The sequence below is a fragment of the Heterocephalus glaber genome, unplaced genomic scaffold, assembly GCF_053883595.1.
Source record: "Heterocephalus glaber isolate CG9 unplaced genomic scaffold, H.glaber_assembly_v1.0 deba00001472, whole genome shotgun sequence".
Lineage (NCBI taxonomy): Eukaryota > Metazoa > Chordata > Mammalia > Rodentia > Bathyergidae > Heterocephalus > Heterocephalus glaber.
Genome location: NW_028258315.1, coordinates 56,678,741 through 56,696,963, shown reverse-complemented (window position 1 = coordinate 56,696,963; position 18,223 = coordinate 56,678,741).

Below are 18,223 nucleotides of genomic sequence, written 5' to 3'. Positions count from 1 at the left end.
TTCTTTTATCATAAATGGATTTTAAATTTTGTCAAAGGCTTTTTCTGCATTTTTTGAGATGATCATGTGGTTTTTTAAACTTTCCTTTTGTTATATAATGTATTACATTTATTAATTTGCATATATTGAACCTCTTTTGGGATAAAGTCTATTTGATCATGATGCATGATTTTTGTGATTTTTTTCACTCATTTGTCCTTATCTTATAGAGAAATTTTGCTTCTATGTTCATTAAAGAGATTGAGAGAGTGACCTGTGGGTTTTTGGGGTTTTTTTTGGATGTGTCCTTCTCTGGTTTTGGAATCATGGTAATGTTAGTTTCCAGGAAAGACTTTGAGTATACTCCATCTGTTTTAATTTCATTAGAGAGTTTGAGAATTAATGTTAGATCCTTCCTGAAGTTCTTTAGAATTCAACAATAAATCTATAGGGTTCTAAGCTTTTTTGGTTGGTAGGCTTTTTATTATTACTGCCTCAATTCATTGCCTGTTACTGGATTATTCCTTGTTTTTATATCTTCTTGTTTCCATTTTTATAATTCATATATATCTAAGCATCTATGTCTTGTAGATTTTCCAATTTATGGAAGTGTAGGTTTTCAAAGTAGTTTCTAATGTTCTTCTGAATTTTAGTGGTGTGTGTTGTATTGTGATTTCAATGCTTTCATTTCTAGTGGCATTGATTTGGGTCTTTCCTTTTTTGGTTATATTGGCTAAAAGTTTATTTTATTTAAAGAACTAGCTCTTCAAATCATTGGTCATTTGTATCATTATTTATTCTCATTTTCTTTAATTTTTTTCTCTCTGATCTTTATAACTTCCTTCCTTGTACTAGCTTTGGATTGGGATTGTTCTTGTTTTTCTCTGTGTATTTTGTTTGTTTGTTTGTTTTTGGTACCAGGGATTGAACTCAGGTCCTTGTGCTTGCGCGGCAGGTGGCGAAACCACTGAGCTAAACCCCGGCTTATTCTTGTTTTTCTTGATGTGGATGATTAGACTATTTTGGGAGCTTATTCTGTTTTTCTGATGTGGACCTTCACAGCTATAAACTCTTCTTAGGACTCCTTTCATTGTGTCCCATATCTTCTGGTTTGTTATATGGGGATTATCATTAGGATTCCTATATTAGAGTGACAAGGGGAGATTGTTAAAAGTCAAACTCTGGAGTTCAGCTCAGTTTAAAGTAAATGTGAATCATTTTCATAGCGTCTCAGAAACTGCAAAAGCACCCAGGTGATTGTTGCACATATTAAACAAAAATGTCTACTATTTTAAACATATAAGTGTTAAATCTTTCAAAAGTAACCTTTTTTCTAACGTCTCACGTTTTCCTGGACATTTATCCTTCCTCTAGACATTAATTACCAGGTATATGAGTATAAATACAAAATCACTGTGTTTGATGTAAACCTTGCTCCTGAGAACCAGACCTGTATATCCATTTGCCTTCAGAACAAATACATGGGAACAGTTCAGAGGCAAGGATATCCAAAACTTAGAATTTTTGAATATTCTCTTTATTCTACATTCAGTTGGTCTAAAAACTAAGGCCTTATCATCTTTGTAGTTGCACAAGACTAAAACATAAACTTCATGTTTTTAGGCTTTGTTTCTCTTCTTCCATTACTGCATTTCACATATTTATGATACTGAAAATTTACTTATGAACATGACTTATGGAAATATGCAAGAAATCAGTCCAATTCCTTCCATGGTCATTAACATAATACAGGCTATAAACTTCTCTTGACTAGATAATAGAGATTAAACAATTTTTTAAATTAAATTTTTAATTTTCAGCCTCTTTAATCTGTGTCCACTAATCAGAATCATAGACATAATCATTAAATATTCATACAACTCGGCCCAACCTTATGCCTTCTAAATTGCAGCTATAGGAACAGGGTCTATAAATCTATCTGTTCTGTAATAAAAATCTGCAGGTAATTGTTACTGAAAATTTCTATTTAGAGAGCTAGACACTCCCAAAAGACAGAGGAGTTCAATGTAGAATAAGGCAAATGCATTGTCAGAATAAAGAATTTTGTTATGCCTAAGGATTATCAGATATAAAAGAAACCAAAGAGACATTATAACCCAAACTCTTAACTGCAGAGTTCTGTCATACAGGATCACCTAGTTGTTAGCGACGCAGACTGAAAAGAAAGCCAGATCAGGGAACTTATAATCAAGCATTTTCTATCATACTATGCTGCTTCCCTGTTTTCAATATATTCAAAACTAGTGATTATTTCAGGAAATATATTAATACAACTAGAGTTAGGTAATAATATTATAAATTCCCCAGTGTTACCCTTCATTTGAAGTATGCAGCTTATTTGCGATTTTGCTTTTTTAAAAAATGAGGCATTTACTATCATTGTCAATATTTCTAAATGCTATAGAGAAAACTAGTATATGCCTTTTATTAAAGGAAAAATGTTATAAGTGAAGCCACAAATGTAATTTAGATTATTTTAACTGTAAGGCAAGACTTTAAATGTAAAGTACAGGGAAATCCAATATAAGCAATTACAGAAAAACCTCTAAACTTTCTTCTCAAAGAATGCAAAGAAATTTTAATTGAGATTTAAAGAAGTCATCTACTTAGAAATCTTAAAGGAAGAACATAGTACTTGTTTAACTTCATTATCTAGCTCTGCACTTGAGATGGTGATAAAGAAGCAATGGGTTCTTTCCAATTATTAAAGAGACGTATTTTCAAAAAGATGTTTAAATGCCTTATTAAAACTTTTTCAAAATGTCTTGCATAAACAGAAAAAAGTTTCAAATTTGGAAAAAATATTCCAGCAGTTTCAAGAAGATTTATTAAATTCAGACTATACTACAACTCTACATTTTCTTGAATATATCTAGCAAAGTTTTACTCAGGGATGATTAAATGTCATCATGTGTAGTTCTTATTAAGCCCATTCAGAATGCCCAGGGCTCAGATTGCAGCTTTCTCAATATTCCTGCCCAATACCTCTGAGGTTGCCAAACCATATCATGTGTGAAAATGTTTGTCCTGAGGAGGTAGCTTTTGCTTCTGCTCTTTCTGGAATCGGTATTGTTAGCTGGACCTCGGAACAGGAAGATATGAGGTGTGATTGAAAAGTATTGGGTGTGTTTACATAACACTTTGAAAAGACATACAGTCATTAATCCCCCTCAAAATACTCCTCCTCACTTTGAGCATATTTATCTTGTCATTTTTTCCACTTTCTGAAGCATTTATGGAAGTTCTTACTCATGAGTGTCTTAAATTGTGCTATTATGGCTATATTCGTGTCCGGAATTCATTCAAAATGTTTACCTTTCATGGTAATTTTGATTTTAGGAAAGGGTCAGAGGTAGCGAAGTCCCTGATGTGTGAATAAAGAGGATGAGGACACACAATAATGTTTTTACAAGCCTGCTTTTCTATTGGATGGCACTTAGCAGCATCATTCACTGAATTTTGATCACAAACTACTTTTGATCTGAACTGCTTCAGAAAGTGGCAAGAAAGATGGAACAAGTGCATTCTAAGTGAGAGCTAATATTTTGAAGCAGATCAATGCAATGTGTCTTTTACTGTAATACATTTAAAAAATTTAAACATTCACTATAGTTTTCAATTACCCTTGTATCATGTCCCTTCAGCAGTAGACTAGGCATGTTTCTTCACATCTTTCTTTTTAACATTCAGTTGGACAATATCTGTCTTTGATTTTAAATGTAATCTATTCATATTATATATGATAATTTAAATATAATGCACCTTCTTGTCATTTCCTTTTTATTTGACACATTTTTTTCTGTGTTATTTTAATTCCTGCTTTATTTTGGATTGAATTTTTAAAAGGTATTTCAGGGTTGAGGATTTAGCTCAGTGGTTCCACGCCTGCCTCACAAGCATGAAGGGCTGAGTTTAATCCCTGGTACCAAAAAAAAAAAAAATGGTATTTAATTTTGTCTGTTCTATTAGCTTTTAAGGAGAGCTCTTTTGTCATATATTTCATTTGCATGCATGTTTTTAAACCCACAATCTATTTTTATTTGCTTAAGTAGACAACAGTCTTCTATCATCTCATATTTAACAATTTACTTCCTGAAGAGATTTTGGATGAATTTATTTCATCCAAAAAAAAATCATTTTACATGAGTCTACTCAGGACAAATTCTATCAAACCTTGTTTCTCTGGAAATCTCTATATGCTTTTATTGCTGGAGCATCCCCTGCACCTTTGGATTTAGAATTCTGGGATGAATACTAGGTAGGATTTTTCACTTAAGAGTAATTTGTTGTCTTCTGCTTTTAGTGTTTCTAATATTAATTTGGTTATAAATTATCCTGGATTTCTGGAAGTGATGTTTGCTGTTTTTCTTGGTGGATTCTTTTAAAGATGTGTATTTTATCCTTGGTGTTGAGCCATTTCACTGTAATGTGAATATAGGCATATGTATTGTTCTTTGCAATTATTCTGCTTATTGTTTTTTGAGAATCTTAGTTGTGTTGATGAGATTCTTCAGTTTTGGAAAATTTTAAGCCATTATCTCATCAAATATTTCTTCTGCTTCATTCACTGCTCCTCTTTGCCTTTTCCCTCCTTGGACTCCTTTTCATGTATATTAAATTTTGTGATACTGTCCTACAGTTCAGAAGTTTCACAATCTTTTTTAAGAAAATTAATGGACGTTCTTTTTAGGGAACTCTTAGGCTTGCAAAAATTTGTTTGGAAAATAGAGTTACCAAGTTACCCTCTTCTCCAACATGCACACCCACACAATTTTCTCTATTAACTCTTATGTTAGTGTGGTATACACTGTAATGTACACTGTACACTGTGTACAATGTATACTGTTAGTGTGGTATACACTGTAATGATACACTGTAATAAACTAAAGTGCATAGTTTACATTAAGATCTACTTTTGGTGTTGTACTTTTATGTATTTTGACAAATGTACATGATATGTATCCACCATTATAGTATCATACAATATAGTTTCATTTCCCTAAAAGTACACTCTGCTCTACCTATTTATCCTTCCCTGCGAAGCACTGATCTTTTTACTGTCCTCAGAGTTTGGTCTTTTCCAAAATGTCATAAAACCAGAATCATGCATTTTGTAGCCTTTTTGGATTGGCTTCTTTCATATACTAATATACATTTAAAATTATTCTTTTTCTTCTTGTGGCTTCATAGCTCATCTCTTTTATTGCTAAATAAGATTTCACTTCTGGATGTATCAATCTCTTTATCCAGTCGCCTAGTGAATCACATAGTGAATGTTTCCACACTATGGATTGTGAATAAAACTGTTACAAACACTAGTGAGCAGGAGGTGTTTAGGTGGATCCAAGTTTTCAGCTCATTTGGGCAAATACCAAAAATCAAGATGGATAAATTTTGTGATGAGAGTGTGTTTAGTTTGGTTGGAAATTACCAACCATCTTTCACGATGGCTGTGCCATTTTGCACTCTCACCAGGCATAAATGAGAGGTCCTGTTGCTCTCCATTGTTGTCACCAATTTACATTGTCAGGGTTTTGAATTTTAGCCATAAAAATAGGTGTAAAATACTATCTCATGGATGTTTTAATTTGCTGTTTCCTAAAGGAGTAACACTTTGAGCATCTTTTAATATTTATTACCTATCGGTTTCTCTTTGTGAGATTTCTGTTCAGGTATTTTGGCCAATTTTTTACTACATTATTCATTTCTATTTTTGGATTTTAAGACTTCATTGTATATTTTGCATATCAGTTATTTACAGACATATGGTTTGCAAAGATTATTCCCTAATATTTTATCATTTTCTTTTCTTTTCTTTTCTTTTTTTTGGTTTTTGGTACCAGAAATCAAACTTGGGTCCTTGAGCTTGAGCAGCAGGCAGCGAAACCACTGAACTAAATCCGAGGCCCTCTTTTTATTTTCTTAACAGCGTCATTTTAAAAATCAAACTTTTAAACTGTAACACTTGAAGTGTTTATGAACTATGCTTATAGTATTATATCTATAAATTCTCCACAAGTCAAGGTTACCTATATTTTTTCCTGTTATTTCTAATACTTTTACATTTGGTTTTTTGTTTTGTTGTTTTTTGGTACTGGGGATCGAACTCAGGTCCTTCCGCTTTTGAGGCAGGCAGTGGAACCACTGAGCTAAATCCCCAGCCCTTACATTTACATTTTGCACTTAGTTTTACCATCTATTTTGAGATAATTTTCATGAAAAGTTTAAGGTCAGTGTTTATATTCATTTTTTGGCTTATGAATGTCAGTTTTTCTAGCATTGTTTTTAAAAAATATGTTCTATTAAAATATTTTCCTCTGAAATAATACTTTAAACAGTTTCTACTGGGCTCTCTTCAAGTGCATTGATCCTTTCTTTCTCTGTGCCTATTGTTCTATTAAGTACATCCAATAAATTTTTTTGGTATTGTACTTTTTAGCTCCAGAAGTTATACTAAATTCTTATTTAAATTTTCTATTTTGTCTTGGAATTCTTTATCTTATCCCTCATTTTGTCCATCTATTTCTGTGTGTGATTTAATAGATTTATAGTGTCTTGAAGTCTGTATCTACTAATTCTAACACATACATTTTCTGTGAATGTTTTGTCGACTTTTTGTTTTGGTTATGGATCATAGTTCTTGACTGCTTTGCTAGACTAGAAATTTTTATTCTGTGCTATATTGTGGGTGGTGATTTGGGACATTTTTCATTTGATTATTTTCTTTAAAGAGGGATGATTTTTTTTAGAAGGAAGGAATTTATTGGCAGTTTAACATATTTGAAAGTTGGTTTTATATTTATTAAGGAGGTCACTAATTTTAGGAAAATGTTGTTAGTCTTGTTATGTGTTCTTTCCTCAAGTAATAGACCTTGCAGGGTTTCAATGGAAAGTCCAATGTATTTAGCAAACACGTCTATGTTGTTAAAATGTTACTTCAAAACTATCTCCCTGATATTGGGCAATATTAAAAATTCTGCTTAGGTGCTCAGCCACCCAGATGTTGCTTTATAATTTAAAAGGAAATTCTTAACCTGTACATTTGCAATAGCCAATGATATGAGTTGAATCAAATCCTGCACATGTATTTGGGATTTCCTATCTGGAGTCAGGACTGTTTTAAGGGATTTTTCCTCAGTTGCAAGCCACTCTGGCAATATTGAATTTCAATGTCTTCTCAGGCTTACCTTTTTATAGCTGACTTATTCCCATTTCATGGCAAACTGGATTGTGCTAGCTGGTAAAATTAGGTAAATAGGAAGTCCTCCTATCATGAGTCTCTTCTTTCAAAAATTTATAGTTGTTATGTGGAGGGAAATTGAATTGACCTGAGATATAGTCTATTTTTTTTTTTTTTAGAATAGCCTGGAAAAACTTTATTGGAGAAACAAAATGGATGTCCTTTGCCTTAAAGATGACTGCTTTGAAATTGTCTTGATAGAGATGTTTATATTCTTTCTTATGTTTTGTCTCCCTTACATTCTTCAGTGCTTCTTTGAGTTGTTTTTTTAATATGTAAATCATTAATATTTTTATTTTATAACCTTTTTGGGCTTTCATTGTCTGTTCTTCAATTTGCCTTAGACATTCCACTAGCTCTTCCTTTTCACGTTCTATTCTTTCCTTTTCTCAATATATTCTATTTTTAATGGAAGCAGAATTTGTCTTTCCATTTTTAATTATTGTAAAGTACGTGTCTGATATTGCCAATATATCAGTTACATTAGGTCTGTTTCTATAATCTGTTTTCTTCCCCTTCTCCATGATATTTGGTCATTTGCTCTTCTTTCCTAATATGCCTGGCAAGTTTGAGTGCTGGGCATTGTGTAGGAGAAATTGTAGAGTGTCTGAATTATTTTTCTTACTGTAGAAAGCACTTAATTTTCCTCCAGGAATATTTAAAGCACAGACATATTACTTTAGTACAACGAAGAATTTGATGCTTCAAAGCCATATTTCAGATTTTTGCACATAATTTGAAAGAGTTCTTAAAGAAAATTCTTAACTCAGGATAGCATAGAAGGAAGAACTCATTGGGAAATCATTTGGAATTTATATGTTTACCAACAGGTTCATTTTACAAACTGCTTCTATAGCCTATACTAGCTATGTTTTATGGCTTCTCGTAATTATTGTTTTAATTATATTATGGTGGACAAAATAATTGTATATGTTTATAGTTTACAGTGTGATGTTTTGATACATTGATTAATAATCAAATCAAGGTAATTAACATGTATTTCACCTTAAACATTAATCTGTTTTTTGGGGAAAGAATATTTTAAAACTTCTATCTATTTAAAAAATATAAAACATTGTTATAAACTCCTTTCATCCTACTATGCGAAAGTATACCATAACTGACCTGAAATTATTGAAGATATATTTCATATCATTTATGATCTGTAAAAAATGGCATTGAAACTTATAATAGAGACAAAAGTGTGCCTATACTCATTTTAGATCACTTTTACCTTCTCAGACATTTGATGCCAAGATATTCAGGGAGATAAAACTTCATGAGAGAGAAAATAGTATAGAAGAATAAGTCTGAATTGGATTAATACAAAAGTCTAATTTAGCTAGCCAGAATTCATATTCCAAAGACAATTTACATATTCTGACACAAAGACTGTTTACTTCATTGAATATGAATACATGAAATGTCCAGGCAGTAGCATCATAAGTTGCTCTCAAAATAAGGTGACTTTTTCTTAAAAGTTTTCATATTTTGCGTTTTTAAAATTCTCATCTCAAAACGGGGTTTGTTGTTATATTTCCACATTTTGTAGGGTAAAAATTTATGCTATCACTGTTTGCAAACTACAAATACTACTTTTTAAAGGAAAATGTCTAATGTAAAAATGGTTCAAATATGATCTGTGCTAAAATAGGGGTGAAAGTGGAACTGCTTTATGCTGTACACCTTATAGACCTATGATCTACAAGCTTTGAAACACCTTCAGAGAAGTGTATATCTCCCAAGAATAAATCTCATATTAAAATTAACTGAAATCTGCAAGATATATTTTGTCAATTTCACTACCCCTGAAAATTTCAGCACTTGTGAGAACATTGTACACATTAGACTTTTCTCACTTTGTGAGAATTCTTGAATATGCCTTGATTGCTGAGAAATCATAGACAACAAATTAAATGAGTAACAAAACTTCAGAAAACAACATTATAAAATTATTTTTAAAGTTTTATCTTGTGTTTAATGTGGGTACATTTTAATGTTTGGTAACATCTCCGTAGGTAGGGATAATGAAATCTCAATAACTGGGCTGATGTTTTAATTTGCTTCATTCCGCAGAGGTTCAAGGCAGTACCAGTTTGTGCTGTAGTTAGTGAAATCTCATCTCTTGCCCTCATAAAATGTATTATGCACTTAGTATACACCAGGAATTACAAGTGTGGTTGTTAAACAGTAAGTAAAATAGAGGCTCCCCATCCTATTTCATCTTAGCATTATTAATCGCAAACTACAATAATGAATATCTAAGTTAGAAAACAGTTATTATGGAAAAATGATTCTTGAATGGCATTCAACTTTCTCTTCAATAATCTTGCCTTAGATATTAAAAACAGGGCTGTAGTTAGAGGAGACATATGAAACTCTGTGGTCACTCCCTCTCTGTCAGTTTTTGCTATTGTTTCAACTTACTATCAACTCTCTTAGGAAAACTCACAGAAGTGCTTACAAATAAAACCTGAACTTTCAGATGAATAACGTTCTTATCATTGAGGCACTGGAGATATAACACATAGTGTCTGATTTTGTGCTATGGCGCTGAGTTCTGAAAAACTATAGTCTGTTGAGTTTTTAATTGAATGTCTTAAAACCTCTGAAATTAAGGTTATTCTAAATCAACAAGTCAAGAGCAGCACATTTCCTTAGTTAGTTTTAAAGTAATTATTTAAGAATGGTGTTGTCTCCTTTTAGGTCAGTGGCAAGGGTTACATTCTATTAAAAAATGAAAACAAGTATATTAGAAATCTTTGTTTTGAGAAATTTACAACCAAGATATCATGAAACAGTCTTAGCTTGAAGCATTTGCTGGTTATCCATGGTAATTTAAGCTCTGAATACAATTTGAGCATAATGTCTTGGTTGGAAAATTGCACCAGCTCAGGAGAATTTTGTGTTTTTAACTAATGTTGTTGCTGTGCAGGGCCCTTTTGAGTATTTTAGCAGTTGACTTACTGTTAAAAATTTGACCCTGATTAGGAACATTAAGCCTTAAGTTGCTTACTAAGAGCACCCTTTTATTCTTTTGCAGGCATGATAAAAATACACGTGGGTTTATTCTTCAAATAGCTAAGCATGAATGTATTTGTCCTTCCCTTAATATTGACAGAATAGTCTACTCCAGCAACTTTGCTGCAATCTGTTATTACCTGAATAAGCCTTATTTGTTATTCATAGGCTTTCAAATACTTACTGCTTTATCATTTTTTTTAACTCTTCATTGTTTATAATTGTCCCTTAAATGCTTTCAAATAAAACGTCATTGCTGATCATTTTTATTCTTTCCACAATCATCCCCTGTAGTCAAGGTGAATCATTGCCACCCCCTTCCTATTTTGTGCTAAACAAGCATATTTTACTATAGCCTATGTGACTGATTTCTCTACTGCTATTGTGAAATAAGTCCCTAAGCTCACTGAAACCAGTCTTAGGATTGCTAACAGACTACTTGTCAGTATGTACAGAATTTTTCAACATTTATCTCTCTGTCTACTTAATGTAGATCATAAAGTAATTAAATAAAGATGTGTAGGTTAATTTTTATACTAAATATTCTTGTGACAGAGGTCATTGTTTTACTGATATTTCCTTTAAAATATAAAGGCTTTTTGTGGAGAAAATATGATAGAACAGACTTTATTTTTCTGATTATTTTGTTACCATTGAATATATTTGAACATGAAAACTTTGTTTTAAGGGATGAAGGGCCAGAATTTTCAGTGTCTAATTTGCATTAAGGAAAGAGAAAAATAAAAGGTCTCATTCAATACACAAAAGACAGTTTGGTCCTAGCTATTCAAATCTGCCAAAAGATTAGATGTGTGCATGTTGTATGCAGTCGCTGCTGCTTAAATATACTCTTCCCACAGATCAATTTGGCATAGTAGCACCAGAATAAACAATGGTTCATCTCAACTTAATTCCTTGGAGTTTTACGCATCTGCACCACGTCATCTTAAACATGTCAAGAACTAGAAAAATACATCTTCAGGGACCATTAGACTCACCTCTCAATAGTAGCTTGGTTATCCCTAAAGTCAGTGAAGGACTGCAAAGATAGGGTCTTGACTCACTGTGTCCTGAAAGTTGAATAGAATTCGCAAAGCATTGGATTCAAGTAGAGGGTTCATGCAATACATCCCTTTACAAGAGCTCATTTATTTGACGCAAGATTGATCATATATCTCATAAAAGTCACAGTGTAAGACTACTACAGAAAAACTCTTCTTACTTCAGGCCAACAAACAAAGAACTGTGTGCTCAGCAGAAACAAAGTATATTAAGAGATAAAGCACTAAAGACTCAGCTTGGATTGGAGATTCTCCAGTTTAATTAAGGAAAGGAAAGGGAGTCATGGGCTACAGAATACAATAACCAAAATCACCTTGGTAACTGTCCCATTGCAGTGTTATTTTCATTTACTCATTCATTCAATCATTAATTCATTCATATAAAAATTTTTTTGAGCTCAGCAAAATACTAGGCACTGAGGTGCTGTTTTGTTCACCTTTGTATCTCTAGTACTTACTGTATTTTATGTGCCTAACACATTGCCCTTGCTACCTAATAGCAGGGCATATAGTCCAATGACTAAGATATAAGACATTATGTTAGAGAGTCGTTAGAAATGAGAAGTCACTTTCAAATATTATGTTTTCGATACTTTAAATATTTATTCATTTTCTCCACTCTTGACTTTTTTGACTTTCAAACACAATTTTCTGTTTGTCTCTCATTTCACACTGTATAATGATATTTGTATAAAGTATTTGTCTATTATTCATCCCCCCATACTCATGTTTGAAAATCAAATCCCATAACACAGTGGAAGCCTGACAATCACAATAGAATAGTGGCTCAAATTTACATTTCCAATCTAATCTTCAAGTAAGATATTATATGTAGTGCCAGAAATAGTAACAGAATTTCAAAAATGACCTTCATAAATTTGTTAAACGTTAACATTTGAAAAATTCCACAAATATTGTTAATTTATTTAGCATTTACTAATTTTTACTATGCCAGGAATTTTGGAAAAATGAAAATGTTTTCAGAAATCTTTCATGTTTGCGTATGATTGTAACTGTGTTGTCTACTGTCATCAGTCAATGGCTCCTCTATTTGTTGATGCTTATTTTCACTAGAGCCTGTATTACCACAAATATATTTGCAACTTTAACGTTCTTGAGAACCCTGAGAATGAATGCACTACTTTCTTGGTTGAAAAGCAATAATATTAATGAGCTTGGAGGCCCTACTCTACTCTGTGCCAGTATTATAAAATTCATTAACAATATATTTGATCTATTTAATATCAGTTCTAATTATTGTTTAATCTTCTGAGAGATCAGAGGCCTTCATATTGGTGTCTATCAATATACAAATGGGTTTGTAGTTACAAGTATATTTTTTTGTACATTACAGTTCTTAGCTGGGACATCAGACTCAACTCTGTCTAAATGGGAAGCAATACCAAACCATGGATCTCTATTGCTTTACCATATAATTGTTGACAAGAGACGTGTCCAAGTGGATCAGATTCCTGCAGTTACTAGGATCGTTGAGAGATAAACTGGCCTTCATTTACCTATCTGGTCTCTTTATTTAGGTATATGTCTTAGCATATCACCAGTTTTTAGTATTAGATAACTTTTTGGGCTTGGGGAGTCATGCCTTTTAGTGTAGTATGTAGGGAGCACCTCTGTAAAGAGTAACTCATACTCTAAGTATCAGGATAACAATGTGAGAGCATTACAGGTGAAAATCTCATATCCCTGGAAACATCCACAGTCCTTCTATCTGGATTTATTTTCAAGTATTTAACTCAGATTATGTGATTGCAGATCTACTGTTGTTTGAGTCATTCTGGCTGCATTTTGTGGAAATATTTTTAGTTTTCAACTTTTGGTCTTCTTTCTACCTTTTGCATTGTCTTTTGTGGAAGAATTTTATAGAACAATTCTTAGGGAACTTTTAAAGAGACAAATTTGTAATTTCTTGGCAGAGATCACACCTTGTTAATACGATAATTATTTTCCTATTCATATTATATATTCAAATGAATATTTATGTGTGTAATGCATTCTAGTTATATTATTCCCCAAACTGCTAACAATAAAGTTCAGGGACAAAAATCTGTTCACTTTTTGACCTTTAGAAATAAACCATCATTATATACAGTTTTTAAAGGCACCATTTTGGGTTTGCAAATACAGCAGATTTAATACCATTTAAGTTTTTATCTGATTATTTTAACAACAATAATAATACTGAGTTAGTGAAATTATTGATGCTTTCCATTTATCTTTTGTCCTGGAGAGCTCTTAGTGATGCACATTTATTTTGAAATATTGGCAAAATAAATTCAGATCATTACACACGTGTATGAATAATATTAATACTACTATAGTAATCTGTGCTTACTGACGGCTATTCAGAACCATTTCAACCTTGCACTTTTCAGTTTTATAAAGAGATCAGAAAATGATTATCCATACATTAATTTACTTTTATAATGATCAAAATTATTACCATCATCATCTTCTTCATCAAAGATTAATTTAGTGTTTATATAATATAAAGGAGCACACAAGGAATCAATAGATGCAAAATTCAGTCTCTAATATTTAAGATAATGATAATTCTTTTTTCTTATTAATAGTATATATTACTTGAAAATTTAATCTCAATTTTCCATACAATTGTAGTGAATTAGAAAGGGTGATATCCCTTCATTTTACAATAGGAAATGTTGGTAGCCTAGAACATTCACCATCAGATTATTCTTTTCTGGAGTGAAGGAATGACATATTTTAATAACAGAGATAATTTTCTGAAATAAAAATGAAGGTATTTTGTGGGCCAAAAAGAATATAGATACTATCTAAAATAGATTTCAACCTTTTCTTTAGTGTAAAAACAAAGCAGGCAAAGTACACCAAACTGTGACTTTGCTTTTCTCTGTTTATATGAGAAAATGGCACAAGGTAAGGGTGCCTGAAATCTCAGTATTCTCTACTGATTCCAAAATTAGCTATAGATTCCATTTTACTGTGTGTCATTAGACTACATTTCCAGAAAATAATTTCACAAGAGATCTATTTGGATTAAAAATGAATCCTCATGACTCCTTTCATTGCAATGAACAACTAAATTAGTCTGTATGTGTTCCGTTCCAGAAAGCATATAATAGGATGAATGATATTTATAGCAACCACCTCTGAAGAGCCCTGATAAACCTTAAATCTACTGTTCTTTTAGTAAAGACAAATATTCACATTCTACTTCCTTGTGTATCAGTCACCCAGAAACATAGGACCATACCTTCAACACCTACTTTCCCAGTTAGATGTAACCACATTGGATCACAAATTTCATTTTGGAGGTCATGGTCAGAGCCTTTGATCACTCCTGTCCCCACTTGCATTCTTCCCCTCTGACCTGTCAGAATCACATGCTTTCTCAGTGTTCTCTTGGTTAGGGTATATCTGCTGTAGCACTGCTCTTATATATAAGGGATAGAATTTAAGTGATGTTACACTCTACTAGATTACTCACAAATTTATGCACAGTTCTTGGAATTTGTTCCTAAACTCCCCCTGCACACATTTGAAGAGCATTGAGATTTGCCCCACCTCTGCCTCCTGTTTTAGGTAAGTGCCAGTAGCATGATACTTAATAATCTAAAAGGCTCTCTTCCTCATCCATAGCTGTATCAAAGTCTGCATGTGTTCTGGACAACCTAATATTTTGGCAACCTTTCAAACCAATATGCAGTAAATATTTTTTAGTCTTTTCTTAGAAGATAGTCTGAATAGGAAATAGATGGAGGGAGGCCATGGTTATTAATATTTTTCACCCTCTATTTTATTTTCCCAAGCAACTTACTTTTTGGCAATAAACTAGAAAACCTAATCAGAAAAATAAAGCTGCTTGATTATCCAGACTAGATTTTCTGAGACTGGAAGCTGCACTCCTTGAGGTGATTAATCTTGACTGTATTAAATTAATTGGGTTTGAGATCCACTCAGAGGTTTGGTGGAGCACCCTCCTGGACTTGTCTGGGTGGGTCATAGAGGCATGACCTTGGGTACTTATATCTGGTACCTGGTCACTTCCCCCTGGCACTGTTCCCCTGCCTTGTTTCCCCACTGTCACTGGTATAAGAGAAATATAACCTGCTAGGTGTCAGATGTGTTGAGTTTGTGTCCCTTGAAATTGAAGAATGAATTACAAAGGACAAAGGAGGTTAAGGGCAGGAAACATTTATTGGGGAATAGGAATAGCTCCTGAGAGACAAGAGGGGTTGTAAATGAGGTCATTTCTCCAAGAATATTTTAAAAGGCAAAATCAGGAGATGAGTACAAAGTGGTCAACTATAACCAACCAATTAGATTATAAGTGTAGATACTTAGCTAATATTGATTCAGTAGGGGAGCAGGGGACATAGCAAGGGGATATGGGTGACATCATTAACCTTGGCTTATGTATGACTTCTAAAACAGGAACGTTTTGGGGAAGGGATGGGCCTCGGTTTTCTGGTCACCCACTCGAGTGTCTGATGCATATTTGGATTTAGTGGGCTGGGTGGTACCAATTCTAGCATAATCTCAAATTTCCATTCATCTCTTAGGGAAGTACCTAAGGCTGGCCATTGTGACTCTCATCTCCAGCTTGGACTTCTTCAGATGCTCCTCCAGCCACAATTCTGATGTCTCCACCCTTCATTAACTTCCTTGAGAGCCCAGTCCCTTTCTTACTGTATATTAATTTTATCTAACTTAGCTGCCCATAATACTGTGAACTAAGAATTTTGTTCTGTCATGTCCTTCCACCATAATTTTCCTGCCTTGATCCAGCTGACCACAGACTGAATTCCTGGAAACCATAAGTCAAATTAAACCTCTTCTACTTTTAATGGTGGGTGTTGGGTATTGTGTCCCAGTGACAGTGATATAGGGTGTATGATGTAAGACCTCCAAATAATTCAAATAATATAAGGGAAATATAACTCCTAAGCTGCTAGATATCTGGAATGCTGAATTTGTGTTCTCTAAAATTGAAGAATGAATTCTAGGAACAATGAAGGTTAACTATAGGAGAACTTTTTTGAGAGAAAGAGCTTCTAAGAGAGACAGAAAGAGAGAAGGGGATCAGAAAGTAAGTTACCCAGCCACTCCGCTTTTCAAAGGTGTTTTATTGAGCAAAGCAATGAAGTGAGGTGGGTTCAAGGTGGGACAAAACTATAGTTGACTAATAAGAATAAAAATATAGTCGCTTAGGTAATATTAATCCAATGGGAAATCACAAAGATGAGTATGAGGTGGGACAAAAGTATGGTCAGCCAATAAGATTACAACAAGTGGACAGGGATTTAGCTCAGTGTTTCTGCTGCCTGCCTCAGGACTTGAGTTCGAGCCCTGGTACCACAAAAAAAAAAAAAAGATTACAACAAGAATAGTTGTTTAGGTAATATTGATTAAATTAAGATCAAATGAGAAGAAAGTCATGTAGCAAGCATACATGGAATGAACAAGGATTTTCCAGGAAAAAAATGGGGTCTGGAGGTGTTGGTCCCCACTGAAGGTGATTGATACCTGTTTAGAATATCAATCACTGCTGTTCATCCCTAGGAGAAGTATGTGAGTGTGGTAGTTTTTCTTTTTTGAATCCTGGCCTTCAGTAAATGGGCCTCAATTATCTTCGGTATTGACTTCCTTGAGGGCCTGGCCCTTTCTAAATCCCTATAATATATCTAACTAACTTAGCTATCTACAATAACTGGAAAGCTCACCAGTACACCTCATCTCTTATAACTCATCAAAGTTGTCCCTTCAAATGAACTTGCTGTAGGTATTTTCCTCCATTTCATTATATTTCTATATAATACGTTTATCCCCCGGGTGATAAAAGTTCTAGTGCCCCTTTTCAAATGGCACTCCACGGGGCTAATTCTTTATCTCATTCTGTACCTTTCCAAAAGTAATATTTTTAATGGCTTCAATGCTTCCACTGTTTATATGAAACATAGACTACTAGGAATGACACTTTAGTCTAAGCCAATCTTCTTCCCAGAAAGATGAGAAAACGGAGGTCCTGAGGGGAAAATGGTTCACTTGAGGCCATCCAGTAGAGAGGGTGAAAGGAGTAGATCTTGTTCTTTAAATATAATTATATAAAGAAATTATGTTAATGAGAGAAATAAAGTATTAGCTACGACATTTTGTAGAAGTTTTAAAAAGACTTATTAATGGTTATCCATGATTCCTTTTGATATTTAATCTTCTAATTTTGGTTCTATGCATATTTTAATTATACTTTCCACTTTTCACTTTTTCCCCTTTGCCTGGGAACTTCTCACATCCCTCATCTAGTTAACTCCTACACTTTCTGTGTCATTTTAGGTATCACCTTTTTGGAAGAATCATTTTCTGACTATCTGTATTAAATTTTTTAACACCTTATAATTCTTCTGGGTAGCACTCATTTTAATTATAATTAATAGTACTTTTTGTTTAACATTTTGTCTTGGATATTATACTGAAATCTCTGAAGGCACCAGGGGTCACATGTGTTATTATTATATCTTTTGAAGATCTTACTAGTATTTGACCATAGGATTTTGCCTATGACCTAGTCTCAGTCAATGAGTTCTCAGAACTGTGTGACAGATCTAGGCAATGAGATATGATTCATAGGGACTCACAGTTTTTACTGGAGCTAGTGAGAAGGAAAAAGTTTTTTCCTCTAGCTTGGTAGCTTATATAGATACAGTCCTCTAACTAGCTAAAACCCTGAATCCATTCTCATGAGCACCTGGCCTGAGTGACAGAGATCAATATACCCAGGTACTGGAAAAATAGACAGTAAAGAAGAGAGGAATGAGAAAGATAGGGGGAGAAATAAGCCAGAGGGATGGACACCATAGTGTTAAGGTGTCTCGAGCTGGCTTCATTTCTTTCCATTCATGGT